This window comes from Tenrec ecaudatus, chromosome 16 (genome assembly GCF_050624435.1).
Source record: "Tenrec ecaudatus isolate mTenEca1 chromosome 16, mTenEca1.hap1, whole genome shotgun sequence".
Lineage (NCBI taxonomy): Eukaryota > Metazoa > Chordata > Mammalia > Afrosoricida > Tenrecidae > Tenrec > Tenrec ecaudatus.
In genome coordinates, this window is record NC_134545.1 from 2,079,497 (window position 1) to 2,099,111 (window position 19,615).

The following is a 19,615-nucleotide window of genomic DNA, read 5'->3' on the forward strand; positions in this document are numbered from 1 at the left end:
TGCCTCTGCCTTCCCCTGTCCAGCGTTAGCCCTTGGCCGACCCCTCCTGGTCACCTACTTCACCCCAGTGGTTCGGTCTCATCTTTGGACCAATCAGGGCTTAATGAAGAGTCTGCAGAACATGCTTCTAAAGTCGGCTTCTACATGTGGGGCCCCCATTGCTTTTAAATAAGTAGATACAGCAAAGCACCACCTAGCAGAGCCACCCCGTCCCATGAAAGCTCCCCCTCCCCGTGTGCTTAGCCCCCAGGATGACAAGGCCTGTGAGGGTCCTGCAACTTGGGGACAGAGGTGGTTTCTGCCCCTCGAAGGCTGGGCCCTTGGTTCCCATTGTCCACAGGAGGACGGGCCACCCCTGACCTAACCTCGCCCTGCCGCCTAGACCCTGGTGTGTAGCTCTGCCTTCTCCCAGGAATCTTCCAGAAATCGCTTCAGATGGACGTGCCCCTTTCCGTCATGCAAATGCGTGGGAATGTCTGTTTGCAGACAATCAGCGGAGCCTCCTCCTGCCACAAAATTGCTTTTCCTGTCGCCAGTGAAGGATGGGTTGACCTATCGGTGGATGCCTGGCCCCCCCCGCCCCCCCCCCCGCCCGCCTTCTGTTAGCAAACACGATGAGGGTTATTCTGTAGTGCCGAGAAGACATGGGGAATCAATCTCTACAGGAAGGCAGCGCCGACAGTTGCCTAGTGACAGGAAGTTGATGATCAGGCTGTCCCCTCGGTCTCTCCGAGGCTGGGGGTCAGGGGTGTGAGCGGGGTCCGGCTGGTCCTTTCTTCAGATGGCAGGCAGTGGGCCCCTGACACCCGCCTCCGTTTGTGATGGTGCGTGACTGCTCCGAGACCGTTTGTGGTCCCACTTCCAATTAGAGAAGTGATTATTGGAATCCCCTGCTCATCAGCAAGTCTGATCTGGTGAGCTCTCAGCTCCAGCCTCCAAGCGGTGTCCCGGGCTGTGCACACCCAGCCGGGGGTCCCCTTTGCTGCCTGCACTCAGTAGCACCCTGAAAGCTAGGTGTCATCGAGTTGGTTCCAACTCAAAGCAGCCCAATGTACAAAGAGAACGAACCCTTTAGAAGGACACCCTTGGAAAGAGCACCCCGTGCCCCGCGCTGCCCTCGCAGTGACAAGTGGGCCTGTGTGGCAGCCACTGGGTCAGCTCATCTTGTCGAGGGTCTGCTTGGTCACGCAGGCTCCTCGTTACCTATGCGATGCCCTTTCTCAGGGACCGACCTCTCCAAATAACATGGGTCTGTCCTGACGACGTGCCCCGGGGCGGTGAGAGGAAGGCTCGTCAAACTCGCTTCTAAGGACCCCCCAGACGGCCATCCTTCCAGCGTGTCCTTTTGGTGGTCTGTGTTCGTGGAACGTTCTTTGCCACCACCGTTCACTCCAACGTGCACGGGTTGTCCACCGGTGTTTCCTGTGCATGGGCAGCTTTGGCGTGCTTACGAGGCGCTGGAAAACGCTGTGGCCCGGGTCAGCCTCACTCACTTGCATCCTCTGAGTCCCTTCAAGCCACCTTCACAAGCCACAAGAACCCCAACTCTCTGGCCACGGACACTTCCTCACCTTCCATTGCATGCTCTTGCTGAGCGACATGTGAGGGTGTGAGGCTGTGTACGCCCAGAGCTGGCATCTCGGATAAGCCCCTGCTGACCCTGACACTGCTTGGGAATTGCATCAGCTCAAAGCAACGCACCCCAGTAGGGTGGACTAAACGTGGGCATGCTTCGTCTGCCAGGTGAAAAGAACTCCCAGGGCTGGTGCCGTCCCCACCGCATGGGAGATCCTGGTTGCCAATTGGCTCTTTCCTTCAGAAGTCGAGATTCGTGGCTTCTCTCCCTGAGGTGGCCTTGTGGTCCAGGATAGCTGCTGGACTGCCAGCCATCATGTCCATGCGCTGTGTACTTGAGGCAAGAGACCTTACAAAGGATCTGATAGAGAAATCCCCCAGCTCCATGCAAGGAGGGAAGAAATTCATCCACCATGATATATCCAGCTAAATCCAATTGGCGATAACCTATGGGTCTGATCACACAAATGAGGAGGAATTATGATAAATGGAAGAAATGGTTGAAGTTGTCAAGGATCTCGTTTGGCTCAGCTCCACCATCACCACTCTCAGAAGCAGTGGTCCAAGGATCGAGGACATTCTACCCGGAAACGTCAACTGCAAAAGACCCCTCCGGAGTGTTGAAGGTCAAGGGTGTAGTCCGGGTTGACCAGAGACACTGGTATGTGGAAGAGAGAACTGTGCATCAAAGAGCAATTGTACATTAAGAAAACATCCCAGCCCAATCCAGATCAAGTCCATGAGTCCAATATTACGGCATATGTTAATACTAGTCCATAAATTCCTCTTTAGACTCACGCAGCCATGCAATGACACCGAATGCAGGAAGATCACAGGTCAGTGGGGGGAAAGTCTTGTGGATCCAGTGTTGGTGGAACATCGCAGCGCTGGCGTGGGTCTCCACGTGGCTCCTCCAGCTGCAGGACTCTGGCTCCATCAATGTCGCTCCATGTGGCTTGTCCGCAGGAAGAAGAAGCAGGGAGAGAGGGCCTGGCCTCCAGTGAGTTATTTATCTTCATTGCACCTGCAGATGAGGTCTTCAAACTGTGACCTGACTGCCAGGCTAGCCCCACCCCTTCCTCTTCATAGTCTCAAGTTGACACCAGACTCTGTAAGGACCACTAGGGCGTAGGTGAGCTGATCCAGGGCGTGCTCAATCTCCTCGTGTGCACCTGAGAGCCAGACAGAGGAGAAGGAAGACTGGCAAAGAACAGATGCCCCTGGATGATGGCATGAGCGAAGGACACTGGGTGCTCCCTTCATTGCAGGAGAGCGAGCAGATCTGTCCGGAGGAGCACAGCCAGCATGCGCCTTCACGGTGAGCACGGCAAGACTTCATGGGAGGTACTGAGACAAGTCATCATCATCGGGAGGGTTGCCAGTCCCTGGAAGAGGGCATCACGCTTGCTCAAGTAGATGGCGCTCAACAGGATGCCCTGACATCCTGGCGGCAGCCACAGGCTCCAACTCGGCAGCCCTGGTGGAGATGGTGCAGGACTGGGGGTGCTGTCCCGATCGCACATGGGGTCGGGGTCGTGGTCACACATGGGGTCGCACTGGAACCGACTCGGTGGGTGTGTGCGGTGAAGAAGGTCTTGGTCTTCCAAAGCTCTGTCGTGTGGCCTCCAGCTTTGACCCCCAAGGCCATGTTTCCCAATGGCTGGTTCTTCCTTGTTTCCGTGTGTGCGTTCTCCCGCTGCTATCCGCTCATCTGGATTGCATGGCTGATCGATCGCAGACGGAGGGAGTCGGGGAAATTATCTCTATTTTCTGCATCGGTGGGTGTTGTGTACATTTGTATAACAGTCGCATTTACTGGCCTTCATTGAAGGCATATTGGTACTAACCTATCACTGACAGCATTGTGCCCCCGGATCAATACTGGAATGTTCCTGTTCACAATGAGTGGGAGGCTATACTTCTTCAATAAGTTGTTCCCGCCATAGGAAGCCACATGACTGCTGGTGTCACACGGCCAATCCTGGTCCAGTTGGCTCACCGAGGCCTGGAATATCGCCCTGTACGCATCCTACTTAATTCTGCACAACTTCCAACTATCCTGCATGTGTGCTTCAGACATTCCACATTCTGGGTACTAATGAATGTTTGCATGTTTGCCTCTGTTTCTTCCCTTGGTGAGTTGTGCCTGGCATCAAAGGAAGGTCCCCAAAGCTTTGCTCCCTCTGTGTCCCTCCAGGTCACCTCTGCTCTGGGGAGGCTACTCTCCCTCAGCTGTGAGGGCCTCAGCTCCCAGCTCGGTGTCAGACAATGCTCGCTGCTCTTCACAGGCTCTTACTTGCCAGTTCTTCTAACAGTGGGAAGCCATTGTTGCTGAGGTTGTTGTTGCCATTGTTGTTGTTGGGTGCCATCAAGCCCGTTCCACCTCACCGCAAAACCCACGTACAGCAAGCAGCAGAGCACTGCCCAGCCCTGCGCCATCCTCACCACTGATATGTCCGACACCATCGTTGCAGCCACCCAAGCCACAGAGTGTCTCCCTGGCCCGTGGTTTCTCTCTTTTCGCTCTCTGCTGGCTCTCCGCTTGACTGACCAGGAGGTCTTTTCCAGGGACTGGTCACTTCTGGTCACATGTCCAGTGATCACCACTGGAAGCACTCACGGGCTCAACCCAAGCTTCCCTGAAAGCCCGTGAGAGCCAGGCTGCCTCGGGTCTGGGGGTTGCTCACATTCCCCGCCGTTGGCAGGACACACTGGCCACTTTTCCATCTGCTCCCCGCCTAGTGGCAAAAGGGGAGCTAGCACTCCAGGAGAAGAATCTCGGGGAAGAGGGACACTGCACTCTTCAACACGGGCAGTAGAACAGCAGCATGACGAACGTAGTGATGCCGTTCCTTTCTCACCTGCAGACAGGTCCCTCGCCCCTCTGTCTCATCGAGGTACAGTGTCAGCACCGGACCCCACGGACTGCCTTGCCGCCCCGCCTTCCCCGGGCTCAGCCTCTCTCCCTCTCCATGTCCCTGCCGCTCTCCCCGCCTTGCCTTCTCTCTCGTGATTCCGCGGCTCAGGTTCTCCTGCGTGAGCCACACCTGGACAGGGACGAGTCCTGCCCACGTTTCATCCATCGAGTGTCGTAGGGAGTGGGGCCGAGGGAAGTGTGTCCCTCCCCACCCAGGGCGAGGCCTCTCACAGAGCCCATCCTCTCTGCTGCCGTCCCGTCGGCCGTGGGCTCCGGCCAGGGGTCACACCCAGCTGCAAGGCAGGCTGTGTATTCTGGGTGGCCGCATGCCCAGCCGAGAACATAGTGCAGCAGGAAAAGGAAGGAATGGCCGCAGCGGAGGGAGGTGGGGATTGGGGAGGGGGGATGCTTGCCGTATCTGAGACTGTGCTGACCAGCAGATGTCCCCGATGAGAAAGGCCGTCCTTTCTCATCCAGGGCAGCAGAGGGGACGGATTTGGTGAAAGGCCACGCCCCGGGCGGGGAGGGACAGGGGCCCTCCTGCCCTAGTGGTTTCACGTTGGTTGTTTGGGCCGCTACTTGCAAAGTCAGCAGTTCAAAACCACCAGCTGCTCCGAGAGAGAAAGACGAGGCTGTCGGCTGCTATAAAGAGTTACAGTCTCAGAAACCCGCAGGGGGCAGTTCTGCCCTGGCCCCCAGGGCCGCTGTGAGTCAGAACTGACTCGGTGGCAGGGAGTTTGCAGGAGATCATTTGCTTATGGGCAGTGCCAGCAGTTAGCACACTCGCTGTTAACTGAAAGCTCGGTGGGCGGGCACTTGGGAGGGAAGGCCTGGTGCGTCCCTGCTGAGAAACCACCAGAGTTCACCCCGGGGAGTGCTGTTCCACCCTGACTCTCAGGGGCGCTATGAGTCACATGGACTGGATAGCAGCTGGACTTAGGGCAGGCTTGGCGGCATCCTGGAAGGACTCTCTGAGGCTGTGGACATAGGTGTGGAGGACAGACAGAACCAAATATGACCCTCACCTTCAGACCCCCAGACACCCTCACGCACCTTCCTAATACCCCGAGACAGATGCAAATGCGTCAGGGGTTGACTGCGATGGATCGCCTCTGGCTGGGGTTCATACACCCCAACCCTCTGCACTGCACTGGCCCCATCCCTCAGGATAAAAGTTCAGAATAAAATTTCTGAATCAGGGAGGGCTCCGTGCATTGTCGTGTCTCTTGACACTGATTGCCAAATAGCACTCCGGAATGTTTAACCAATTTCCAGTTCACCATCCCACCTGCTGCGTCTAATTATGCCCCATTTCCTCACCACGTCACTAGCATGGAGTACGAAGATTGTTTTAAATGGGTAGTGTATCCAGGGGAGGCCGTCTCCCTCTCTGTGCTGCCTTCATTCGCCTTTCTTTGCCTCCTTAAGTGTTTGCGCCCGGCCCGCCCGCCTCCCTGTCCCACTGAGAATCGAACTTTCACTTGCGGATTTGTTGTGACTTTCTGGTTAGCCACGGGAACCTTTGGATTGAGGAGCACAAACAGCCCTCCCAGTTTCTGGCCTGCCTTCCAGCTCTGCGGGCGGGGTTCTTCCAAAAGGATTCCTGGTGGTGCAGCACATTAATCACTTCCCAAGAGGTCAGCAGTCCGAACCCAGGAGCCGCTCCGTGTGTGAAAGGGGCTGGCAGGCAGTTTCCAGAAGGAAGGCAGCCTGGGAAACTTCGGGGGGAGGGCAGGTCTGCCCCATGCTAGGGGCTGTTACCTGTCATAATCACCCTGAAGCTCCGGGCTGCTGTGGGTTATTCTTTGGTCGGCAGAAGTTTGTGCTCCTTGGTTTAATCTTCATGTTGCCAAATACATCCATCTTCTCCATAAACGCACTCTTCCTCTTGCTGTAATGGCCTCCGAGGGGAAAGACGGAGGTGTGGTCAGTTTGTTTCTGTCCGTGGGAAAGCTCTGGGTATTCTGCTGCCCACGAAGAGCCTCTTTCGAAAAGACTGTTTGGCTCTCAGTGCCCTGCGTCAGTTCCGCTTCCCGGTGGCCTGTCTGACAGAGTAGAACTTTCCCTCTGGGTGTGGGGCCTGTCATCTCTGCAGTAGGAAGCCCTGATGCACTTTGTGTTAAGCACTAGGCAGCTCATTTTAAGGTCAGCAGTTCAAACCCACCAGCCGCTTCATTGGAAAAAGATGAGGCTCTCTGACCCTGCGAAGGCTTACAGTCTCAGAAGCCCACAGGGGCAGTCCCACCGACTGGGTCAATGGTGGTGAGTTTGGGTTTGGGGGCGTCTTCCCGAGAGTGGCCACCAGGTCTCTTCTCCCACCGACTTTTCCGATTAGTGGCCACGCACGTGGCCCTTGCACTACCAGAGCTTCCCAAGCAGGCGCCTGCCCTCCTGGGGAAGCCATGCTGGGAGAGGCAGCAGTGGCTCTGTGAAGGCCCTGTGGTTTGTGTGAAGTACCCAGCCCCTGCTTCCCTCTTCCATCCACGATGCGTGGTTTCACCTCCTGGCGAGCTCTGGGATGAGGTGCAGAGATGATGCATTTGTGCTCAAAGCCAATTCTCCAAAGGAGCGTTTTCTTCCAGTATTTGCATTTTCCCTCTGAAGTCTGTGGCCTTGAAGGGCTCTCTCTCTCTCTCTCTCTCTCTCTCTCTCTCTCTCTCTCTCTCTCTCTCTTTGCTTTCTTGTTCAGGCATATACTTGTGGATGGTGTTTGTGCATGTGAGTGTGTGTGTGTGTGTGTGAGAGAGAGAGAGAGAGAGAGAGAGAGAGAGAGAGAGAGAGAGAGAGAGAGAGAGAGAAAGAAATTCTTTCTTTCTACCAGTCAGTGACTGGCTGTCCTTCTGATCTATGGAAATGTGCCGCTGCTGCCTCGGGTGGGGTGGTGGGGGTTGGGGCGGGGGAGGTTGTAATTATCTTAGTGAGGACCCATTTTCCTGGGGGTGCATCCTCCAACTTTCTTCTCTCCTGAACCTGCTTCCTGAACCGCCATCACACACGCACATGCACACACACACGCACATGGGCCCCCTTCAGGTCCTCTCCGACATGTGGTGACCCTCATATGCCAGAGTGCCTGTGCCCTGTGGGTGTTCTCAGAAGCAACTAGGCCTCTCTCCTAAGGCCACTTGGGTTTGCCTCCCCCTGTGCTGACTGTGTCTGCTGCCAGCCAGGCCTGTAAGCCTTGAGCACTGCAGGGCCCCTGCCCCTGCCGTGTGGCTGTGGCCGGCATGGGTGATCACCTGGAGAGACAGAGGTGGGCTCCCAGGGGTGGGAGTTCCAGGCCCAAGTCCACCTGCCGTGCCACAGAGTGAAGACCAGGCAGTCCACCTACCTCTGAGAAACCAGCTAGTGCCCAGCGTGTAGCCCAGCCCTTCATGGACACCTGGGAAGTGTCGTGGGTGCGATGGGCCCTGGCGTGGAGAAGGGTGGTGTGAGTAATCTGCCCGGCAGCCTGCAAGGTCAGCACAGACAGTGCCCCTGCAGTTGCCAGCCAGCCCAGGGCTTGGTAAGAAGACCCAGGAGCATGGCCGGAACCGTCTCTGCTGGCCCCAGTGGGCTGGCATCCCCTCAGGGTTGGCAAGGAGTCCCAGTCCCTGCCTCGGTCTCAGCTGCTCCCTCCTGTGTCAGCTAATTAGCATGCCAGAACCCCTCTCTGGTCTCACGGAGGTGTTGAGAATCCAGTCACGTGGCCAGCATGGCGTGGCTTCCTTTGTGCGTCCTCAGCCAGGTGCAAGTGGGGACATGATGGCAGCACTGGGGCATGCTCTGCTCCACGCATGGCCTGGCTTCATGGCTTGGCCATGGCTCCCCTCCTGGGCACTCATGTGGGGGCTACATGCTTAGAGATCCTGTGCATGCATGTGTGTACATGTGTCTGTATGTGCGTGCACATATGTGTATGTGCATCTGTGCATAAGTGTATGTATTGTGTGCATATATGTATATGGGTGTGTACGTGTAGTATATATGCGTACATATGTGGACATGTGTAGGTGGGTCTGAGTGGGCATCGACTCCATGGCAGTGAGTCTCATTTCCATTTCATACATCTGACCACACAGGCCCACATCCGACCATTTCCCAGCCTGCGGGAAGACTTTCAGATCCTGAACCAGTGCCCAAACGTGTGGATTCCTACTGGATTCAGTCACGGAGAACTGCGGTTCTCTGACTATCTGTTTCCTCACCAGACTCAATCGCTGGACTCTGGAACACCACAAGGCTGAGGACAGCACCCCATGGCATCCCATGGTGTCTGGGCCATTGCACAGCTCAGCCTGCTTCCAGCCTCCTTGGCAGCTCCTCTGTGAGCTCTTTGTCCAGCCTTCCCTCGCCTCCCTGCCCCACTGATGCAGGAGGGCTCTGGGGGACAACCTTCAGAATCCCCCTTTGCTTCAGCCAAGTCTTCTCTCCTCCTTCCCTTGTGATTTCACATCATCGACCCCACCGTGCGTGACACGTGTCTCTGTGGAGAGAGCCACACACCCAGAAGGGACGGTGCATCAAGAAAACCTCCCAGCCCGGTCCAACTCAAGTCCGCCAGTCCGATACTGGTGCACAAGTCCTCTTCAGACTCACGCAGCCACACGCAGTGATGCCGAGTGCAGGGAGACCACAGGCCAGTCTGTGCAGTTCACGCCTCTGTTTTGGCGTCCACAACAATCATTGGCACGTGCAAGGTGGATGAGCTCTGTGTGCAGGTGAATGCATTGCCGAAGGAATAAGTGGGAGACGCTGTCTCATTCAGACCCAGACACCCACTGCTGGGCCAGTCAACGACCCCTTCCCTGTGGGACACAGCACCACGCAGCAGCAATGACCCTCTGGGGATGTCACCTCTCCCCGTCATCCATGATGTCATCGTAGGTCATTGTTCTACTTGCCTGTTTGATATTCCAGGTGCCCCATGCCTACCACATTCTAAAATCCCGATACCTTCATTAGCTCCCCTGGATTTCTCCCCTGTCAGTAGTTACAACTCCCTCCACTCCAAGGAAGCCTGTGAGCTGTCCATGGTGCTGATCCTTCTCCCTGTGGTCACCCTCAGTTCTGGTTCCTAACTCTGCTCTCCATCATCTCCATGACACCACAGTCCCAGGACACCCGCACCCCACCACCCCATAAATAACCATCTCCTTTGGTCTACTTTTGGTGCCTCTTCCCCCAACGGAGCCCCCTTTAACATCCAGAGTGAGCATCAGTACTTAAAACCAGCCATCGACACTCAGAATAGGGGGAGACCAGCCCAGCTGTGACTTAGGACAGAAACGGTCTTCATTGTCTCCCCGAGTACGTGCGTCACGCCCTCCACACTTTCAGCTAGCAAGGCTGTGCCTTCTGCGTGAGAGAAAGGTGGGCCTCTCTGCTCCCATAGAGAGTGGGCACTTGGAAACCTCCGGGGCAGCTCTACCCTGTCCTGCAGGGTCGCTGTGAGTTGGCATCAGCCCCATGGTGGGGAGTTTGGTTTGAGATTTAGATTTGGCTCTAGATCTCCAAGGCAGTGAACCACTGAGAGAGTAAGCAATCCCTACCAGTGTTTCTGGAGGTTGAGCTGAGACGGGTGTGTGTGTGTGTGTGTGTGTGTGTGTGTGTGTGTGTGTGTGTGTGTGTGTGTGTGTGTGTGTGTCTGTCCACCCGTCCAGGAAATGTAACAGAGTTCTTTCATGAATGGGCCCTTTGGGATTGTTGGGAGTTCATGGATGCAATGCACCATAACTGGCTCATGCTCCCTCCTCAAGAAGCATTGGGGCTTAGTTTCCCCCTTATGTTGTGCCGGTAACTGCTGGACGGTGTGGGGTGTGGGACAGAAAACATATGCGGCTCCGGACCCCAGTGGGGTTTGCCTCCGGACCCCAGTGGGGTTTGCCTCCAGTGGAACTGAGAGACGAGGAAGTGAGCGTGGTCAACCTGGCATGGAGTGGGTCCCAGCTCCTCACAGAGCGTGTCCAACACAGGGAGGAGCTGCCTGCTCCTGCGCCCCCGACACAGTTGATGTCTCGGGAGGTCACCATGGCTGCCCCAGGTCCGGCCATCTCCTTGAGGGCTCCCTCCTTTCTGTTCCCTTTCCTCCTCATCTTGCATGCCTTCCAACCTCAGGAAGGAGCACGGGGGATGGGAAAAGTTAGCCTTTTGAGCATAACCGCAAGGGCAGTAGTTCAAACCCACCAGCTGCTCTTCAGGAGAAAGGGGAGGCTGTCTGCTCCTTAGAGGTTTACAGTCTTGGGAACCCTAAGGTCCAGTTGTGCTCTGCCCTCTCTGGTCCCTTCATGTCAGATGCACCTGGAGGGCAGGGGGTTGCCAGCCCCGTCTCAGACAGGGTCCCACTGCCCTGCGGGGTTTGCTCTGGCTGATTATGTTCGGTTGTTGTTCAGAAACAGGCCCCATGTTCTCCTTTGTCCGCCTGTGTCTGTGAGCTCTGCTGACAGCCTGCCCGAAGGACGAGTCAGGAGACCAAGCCTTGCCATCCTCACTCCGAGGGGGCATTCCAGCCGTGACTTCTTCCAAGACGGATGTTTTTATTCCCCTGGAGGCCCATGGCTCTTTCGATGTCTCTGAGCAGCACCGTAGCGCAGACGCAGCGATCCTGCCTGCGTCTTCCCTACCCACAGCCCTGCTGTCAAGTGCATCTGAGGCGATGGAAGGACCCCGGCTGGGTCCTCAAAGTGGCACCTTGGCCCTGGAACACTGTGGTCATTACATCAAGTCAGCTTGCAAATACGTGAAAGTGTGGGGTTGGGGATTATCCTGTCGATCAGGTCACAGCCTGATGGTGCCTCCTGTGGGCCTGGCCTTCTCATAAGGGGGGTCCTGGGAACCTCCCCCCACCACCCCTACTTTCTCTCTGCCTTCACCTCCCTGCTGCCTAACCCTGGATGCTGCAGGACCTGTCATGTGGCCACTGCCATTGGATCCACGGGAATTTGCACCCGTGGAGCTGTGGTCTTCCTGCATTCTGCATCATTGCACGTGGCTGCATGAGTCAGAAGAGGGACTGGTGGACTAGTGTCGTCGAACTTGATCTGGACTGGGCAGAGATGTTTGCTTGATACATAACTGCTTCTTGATATAAAGCTCTCTCTCACACATAGGTGAGTGTCCCTGGACTTGTGTCACTAGTCAACCCTGGCTGACACAAACACTTGATGGATAACACTGCCGCCTGTTATCTTATCCTCACCCTGGAATGGCCCAAACAGATAAGGGGACCCCGAGGCAGTGGGCACCCTGGACTTCTGTGGGAACAGTGCCCTCCGCCAGCTATTAAGCCATGGCAGCCCATGCAGGCAGGTTGCTTCGCCCTGCAGAGGCACGCAGGGGGTGTGTGGCTCAGGCTGTGGTGACTTGCTAGCAAGAGCACAGAGCGTGGAACCAGCACTGGCCGCAGCCCCCTTGGACTGGTGGCTTCTCTGCCAAGTGACCCTGACCCATGGTGGCACAGTGGGCCAAGCATTGGGTTGCTAACCACAAGGCGGGCAGATCGAATCCAACCCCACTCCAGGGGACAAAGTCAAGTTCGTCTGCTCCAGTAAAGATGGGAAGCCACCGGACCAGCCAGGTGGCGGTGAGTTGAAAGCCACGCCCAAGGAGTGGGCCACGTTTGGTGGTGGAAGTTCATAGAAGGAGCTCTGGTGGCCCCGCAGGTTAAGCACCAGCCTGCTCACCGGTGCCTGGGCAGTATGAACCTGGGAGCCGCCCCTCCGGAGAAAGCAGAGACTGTCTCCTGCCTCAGAGATCCACAGCCGTTCGTTCTGCCCTCCGGGCTGGCTGGACTCCATTGCACAGACTGGCTGTGGGCTCAGACGGGCTCTCTCCACCCACGCTGCTGCGGCACCACGCTGCCTGCGCAGACAGAGGCCGCCCAACGCCTGGATGTGCGTTTGGCTCCGGCGCTGAGGCGTGATGCACTCCCGGGCCTTGTTAGTACTGCGGACGTGACACCCGTGTCCCCTCTCCTGCGAATCCCTGCGAGAGCATCCTCGGAGAGAGCAGGACACCCTCGCAGGGCCTCCACTCGTTCCCTGGCAGCTGGCTGGTGGGTGAGCGGCTGGGCTTGGAGACCGGATGGTTATTTGCAGAAGGTCTTTTCTGAGAAGGCATCACAGGGAAATTATAACGAGTGCCAGCTAACAGCTCTAATTAGGATCCCCCCCCCCGCTCTGCGCACCTCCCCTCTGCTTTGCATCTACAAGTTGACCCAAATTAATATTTATTTATACTAATAATAGGATGGGTCCAGATGGAGTGCTCATCCAGACCGGGCTTGGCACGGACAGACCGTGGTCATGTTCCTGCTGTCCCTCCTGGCTCATGGTGGCCTCTAGAGGACTGGGCAGAGTAGCCCCCAGGGCTGCACATCGTTACATGCCGACAGCCAGATCTTTTCCTTCCACCCACAGAGCCCCCGGGGGGCTCATACAGCCCCCCCCCCTTCAGAGTCAGCCCCACCTCATCAACGCACCACGACTGTGCTCCTTGGTTCTGACATTGCCCCCCCCCCACTCAATGACACTGAAACGGAGGCTCTGGGGGGCTGAGGGATGTATCAAAACTCACACGTGGATGGCCGAGCTCCACAGCTCACAGCCTTGACTCACCACTCCCAAGACCCCTGGTCAACATCACATCCGCCACGAGTGCACACAAAGCATACAAAAGTGCAAACAGCCGCCCCGCCCATGCAACCCTGGCAGACTCCTGCTGCTGAGAAAGAGGAGGCGGCCTGGTGAACTGGCTGCTGCCTCTACCAGACCCGTTTTTGAAAGCGTCAGACTCTGAGTCCCTGATTGTAGTGGTTTGCCTAGAGCGCTCACCAATGCATGAGAAAGGCAAGTTGCTCTGAGTGTCCCCTGACTCACAGCGCCCCAGCATGTGGGAGAGCAGAGCCTTACCCTGTGGGGGGTTTCTGGGGCCGGTTCTCTGGATGTGGACGACCAGGAGTTAGAAAAACAAGAGCAAAGACACGCTCGGCACATCTCACGCTGGAAGAACAGAAGGAGAAGGGGAAAAATCAAGCCTTGATGCAGCATTGAAGGAGTCTCTGAGCAGAGGATTGCCGAGGATGTAAGGAATACACGGAGTCACTGGGCCAAACACCACAGCCAGAAGAGCAAACAAACCTGCCCTGGAAGAAGTACGGCCAGAGGACTCCGGAGACGCGGGTATGGCGAGTTTCTTTCCTGCAGGTTGGGCATGTGGTCGGCAGAGACCCTCCCCAGGAGAAGGGCATCATGCTTGGCAGAGTGTCGGTGAGAAAGAGAAAGACCCTCCAGGAGACAGATAGACAGGGAGACTCTGGGAGGTGGAGAAACGTGCTGGGCTCCACGGCTCCCATTGCCCCCGGCCAGCGTGGCATTTGTGGCTGCAGCAAGGGGCTCAGAGGTGACAGACATGGTGAGGGTGCTGTAAGGACCCAGCAGTGTTTCGTGGCTGCAAGTTGGAGCCCAGTTCATGGCACCCAACAGCAAGATCACCAGGCCTTTCTTCCTCCATCATCTCAGTCAGTAGTCCAGCGAGCCACCAAGCCATGCAGTCACCCTCTGAACACAGGAAAAGGCCAGGCGGCAGATTCTCCCACCACCACCGCACCCACCCACCCCCCTCTGAGAAGCCTCTACAGGAACACAGACAGCCCCGTGTGGTTCTGAACCAGGAAGGTTGTGGTCATTTATGATGCTGGAAATACAAGGCCAACACGGCACTCTTTCACAAAGACTAACATTCACACCATACAGTAATGCCCACAGCCCCATCGCAAGTTAGTTTCCCATGCATACTGTGCACGTGTAGGCGTGTGCACGTTACACGTGTGCGTGCGCGCGTATGTTATAGGCGTAAAGCATGGGACATCTATGACCAGATTGCATGTGTGTGAGCTCAGAAGTTCAGCAGGTGCTAGTGGCAGTGATTGTGTGTTTTCAGTCCCCCTCTGTGTGAGGCCGGGTTGACCAGAGAGACAAATCCAGTGTCACTCATCTACGTGTGAGGAAAACTTTATATCAAGAAGCAATTGTCCATCAAAAAGACATCCCAGCCCAGTCCAACTCAGGTCCGTAAGTCTGATACTGGTCCATACGTCCCTCTTCAGACTCACAAAGCCCCATGCAACGATGCAGAATGCAGGGAGACCACAGCCCGGTGGGTGTGGAGTCTTAGGATCCAAATGGTGGCAGCTCTGGCAGCAACTTTCCTGCAGGAAGATAAAGGCAGAGGGGAGGGGGGTCTTCAGGGCCCTTCTTATGAGAAGGCCACGCCCACAGGGAGGTCCCATCAGGCGGAGACCTGATTGACAGGCTGGGCTCCACCTCTGCACGTCTATATCTTCCAGGTGACAGGAGATTGTGTGACTAGCGTGCCCGCCTTCCCCAGCCCAGGCTTCGGTGCAGGCCGCGAGTGCCTTTCTACCTCAACAGATCAATGCCATTCGCTTTTCCTGAGCCTCTCAGAATCCCTGTCCTTGATGGGGTAGCTGATTGGCAGCCTGCACGCAGTGCTCCGCGGGCTAACTGCTCCCCGGTGCACTGGCTTGCAGTCTTGGACGCAGACTTCTGTGTCTATATTAAGTATCTCGTGCAGCGATTCCCCCACACTTCCTGTAAGATTACTTGGTGACCCAGCGGGCCCGGGAAGGCCATTCCGGCAGCCGGCACTCCATGAGCGTCCTTCCTGCATAGTCACTGGAAGCACTTAGAGCCACAAAAGAACAAGTGCAGGGTCTCCTCTGGTCTCCATTTCTGTACCCTCCCCCCACCTCCCATGTGACCCGTTCAGCACAGACCTCATTAGCTTGATGCTGATTTCAGCATCTGGAAGCCCCAGGGCAGCTGCACGAGGCTTGAACGTTGCCTGAGAAGACACTAGTGCAACACAGGGACCCGGTCCACCCGGTGCCCCTCGGGGAAGGCGGGCTCCCTGTGCAGTACACGAGGGTCATAGAAGGAACTGCCTCCTCTTCTCCATCAGCACCCCGAGGACGCCTGGGCGAGGCCCAGCACAGTGCCCACCGGGTAGGACATGAGTCTGTGCAGCAGTACTTCCTGGACTGCCCGTGAGCTCCCTCGTGCCGGTCTCCATGAGTCAAGGAAACGCTTGGCATGCCAGGAGAGCAGGTCACATGCAGGCTGGGCAGGGTGGTAATCCCCATACAGGCCCGCTGACCACCGCACACCCCTCTCTGCGGATACCGGCTCCTGGAGGGGTGTGCTGATCACAGGAGGGACCCTGGGCGTCTGTGCATATGCCGCCCTCTGCTCTGTTCACACTCACTCATGTATGCTCACACGCACACACACAAACACACACACATACTCATACATCAAACACAAAGTCACACACTACTCATACACACACTTACATATTCACACACTCATCCACACACACTCATCCACACCACGCACACACTCATACACACCACACACTCACACACACACACAAGATCTGCACATGGAGGTACCGCTGCCATGAGCCAACAACACCCACAGCAAGGGAAAGAGATATGACATTTCTGAAACTCAACGCAGTGTCTTTTTCTCTGTGAGTTCTCAGATTCCGCATTTGTGCCAGAAACAGACTCGCCCAAAGTGTCCACAGGGCCAGGGACACCTGCCTGCATGTCACTCATCCCTGCAGGCATCGTGGGGATCCCTCTGCCCCCACCTAGCTTTTGTGCCTTGCCTGTGGAGTCCCCAACACACAGGCACCTGGAGAGGCCCCTAAAACCCCCTTTATTGTTGACATGGGGCAACTCCACCACGTGGACAGCTGGTCCAGTCAGACCACACTCTGTGTCCAGCCAGCCCACACTCTGTGTCCAGTCAGACCTCATTCTGTGTAAAGTCAGACCACACTCTGTTGTGTATGTCAACTGTCGCCCTCTTAATTAGCAGCCCAGTGAAAAATAGATGGTAGATAGATAGGATAGATAGATATGATGGATGGATAGATAGATAGGATAGATAGATAGGATAGATGGATAGATAGATAGATATGATAGATGACAGGATATATAGATATGCAAACACACTTTTACTTAGTCAATTCCAATTCATGGAGGCCCTGTAAGAGGAGCGCGCCCCTGTGGGTGTCCAAGCCTCTGAACCTTGGCAGGAGTAGAAAGTCTCGTCTTTCTCCCACAGAGTGGCTGGTGGTTTCAAACTTCTGACCTCGCTCTTAGTAGCCCGACACGTAACCCACGCTCCTATATGTGTACACACACACACACACGCACGCACACGCACGCACACGTGCACACACACACATCCCTTTTGATTAGTGCTCTAGAAAAACAGCACTGGTCAGAGTAGGCCCAAGTCACAAACAATCTTTGGGTTCTAAGATGGGTGTGTCTCAGGCGAGCTGCAATGCTCTTCCACCTGGGTCTCAGGCGCCCATGCTTCCTCCACTGTGCGGGGCCCTGACCCCAGCACACGGCCTCCTGGTTCACAGGGACGGGGAAGGCCGAGATGGCGGCCGCACGTGGACTCTGCTCTCTGTCCTGGGCGTGGAGTCTCTCCACGTGGAGACTTTCTGAAAGGCTGCAGCCGTACTGGGAAGAGCCCTCACTTTCTCACCCACTGTGTGAGGAGCTGGTAGCACCTCTCCCCACAGGAGAACACCACAGGGTGAGGATGACACTGGTACAATGAGCTAATCCTCTCGCTCAAAAACCTCCCTGTTGCCTGGTAGAAGGCCTGAGGCTGTCTTCCCTGCCACATCCCGGCTGAGCTGCAGGGAGAAGAGATTCAGCCATGGTAGGGGGCTTGGTCAAGCTGACAAGTGTCCACACGGGAGGAGGGCACCACTGCTCACACACAGTCCGTGCCCTGGTCCCCTTCTGGGAGGAGGCCTGGTGGCATCAGAGGTTACGCACTGGGCTGCTCACAAGGTCAGGGGTTCAAACCCACCAGCTGCTCCCTGGGAGAGAAGTGTGCCTCTGCTCCTGTAAAGATTTGCAGCCTTAGAAACCCCATGGGGCAGCTTTGTTCTGCCCCACAGGGTCGGGTTGAAAGAATGAGTGATGCTCTCTGGACTTACCATTCAGCTATGGTGTCGTGGTCACACGTTGGGCTGGGATCCTCAAGGTGAGCAGTTCGAAGCCCCCAGCCAGTCCGCAGGAGACAGGAGATGCTTTCTACTCCCATGAAGAGTGAAAGTCCTGGGAAACCACAGAGGTCATCCACCCTGCCCTTTAGGGTCACTGTGAGTCAGCATCAACTCAGTGGCAGTGAGTTTGGCTTTTTGGTTCTTTAACATATAACAAAATAAAATGCATTGAGGTAAGCTGGTGCCTCTAACTCACCATTAAATACATTTTAAACTCCAGCTTCCTTCCTAGCGCACCTAAAAGTAGAGAAGACCTCCCTGCAGAGTTGGACTCGGAGGAGGTTCTATAAGCTCACCACGCAAAACAAACTTTTCTTATTAGCAATGAGAAAGTCGTGAATGTTAATCGCTTTTTTTTTAAAACAAGGATCTTACTCATATGTGAACTAATGGCAGTATGCGGCCATGGGAATTCGTTAACAAATGTGTATCACTTCCCTAGGAAACCAGGGCTAAAAAATATATTTCTAAATGACAAGTCCTGCTGTCTCAGATGAGCTGAGCAGGTCCTGAAGACCTAACATGAGGAGCAGAGGAGAGAAAATTGCTGGTGCCCAGAGAGAATTAGATAGACTGAGACATATTTGTTTACAGAGCAACGCTGGGTTTGCCCTGCAGGTCAGGTGCTTGATTTAAATGCAAGTGGCTGCACTGGATCAAAGTAAAAATTGCAGTGACCACAGTAAGTCTTAGTCATCTAGCTCTGCTACCGCAGTAAAGGCACAAGGGGACAGACAGCGTAAACATCCATGCTTGTTTTCTCACCGAGTTGAAGAGGACCAGGCCTAATTCAGGAGACCCGCTCTGGAAGAATGTGTCCTCTCTCTGTGTCTCCGTTCAGCATCTGGAGGCCAGCATCTCTGTGTGTCTGCGCATCAACCCTCCTCGAGTCTAGGCGGTTCTCAGCACAGGGGCCCCAGGCCCTAAAGGCACACTCCATTGATTGGCGGTTGTAGCTCCCTCTGTCTGCTTTCTCCTCTCTCTTGTAAGAAAAATGGGGAAGCTCCTCTGATGTGGATCAGGACTGTGGCAGGAGACATGAGTAAGGGGGTTGTACCCCACCCTAGCCATTGGCTGGTTACATGAGATCATGGGGGAGGAGCACCTCATTGCAGAATCGCCACATTGCCCCACCAACATGGAGACTCAGGGCCCCAACAAGGTGACACATGCTGGGGGATGGGGCGTGGGACCAGCACTGAATCCACCACCCAACCATCCCTTCTTTTACCGTACTCTCTTCCACAGGGAGTGAGCCTGGGCTTGGTTCTCCAGGTTCTAGGGTGCCTGGTGGCCTCTGTCTGATCTGGCTGCTCTTCAGGGTGCTGTGTTCCTCAGCCGCCCACCTGAAACTGAGAAGCGGGCAGGACCTCCCTGACCATGGGGCCCGTATCACCCCCTCAGGGATGTTGTCTTGGTGCCATAGCAACAGTCTCCGCGAAAGCAGCAAGCCCCACTGCTGCCCGTGTTGATCACTTCCCCACTGATGATGTTGGAAGAATTACTCAGTTTCTTCGTGGCTGGCTTTAGTGGTGGGTGCCTGAACTTGAATGATAGCTGTACTGAATAGATGTCTTTGATGGTGTAATAGGTACAAACATCACAGACAGCATTGTAGTCCGGGCTAGGTCCTAAAAGACGCTTTATGATGATGAAACTAGTCCCATTCATTCCTCTTGATTGTGTCATTCCTATTGCCGTCAGCCATACGATCTTCGTTTTCCCCCTTTTTTCTTTTTAATCATTTTATTGGGGCTTGTACAACTCTTACCACAATCCATCCATCCATTCATCGTTTCAAGCACATTGGTACATGTGTTGCCATCATCATTCTCAAAACATTTTCTTTCTACTTGAGCCCTTGGTATCAGCTCCTCATTTTTCCCTCCCTCCCTGCCACCCCTCCCTCATGATTCATTAATAATTTTTTTTCATGTCTTATACTGAACAATGTCTCCCTTCACCCACCTTTCTGTTGTCTATCCCCCCTGGGAAGGAGTTATACGTAGATCTTTGTGATTGGTT

At 55.4% G+C, this 19,615-nt stretch overlaps 1 protein-coding gene across 1 annotated transcript in view; it reads left to right on the plus strand.

Moving 5' to 3' along the window:
* TMEM132D (transmembrane protein 132D) overlaps window positions 1-19,615 on the plus strand; it is a 408,020-nt gene that overhangs the window by 319,227 nt on the left and 69,178 nt on the right. The window lies entirely within an intron of this gene.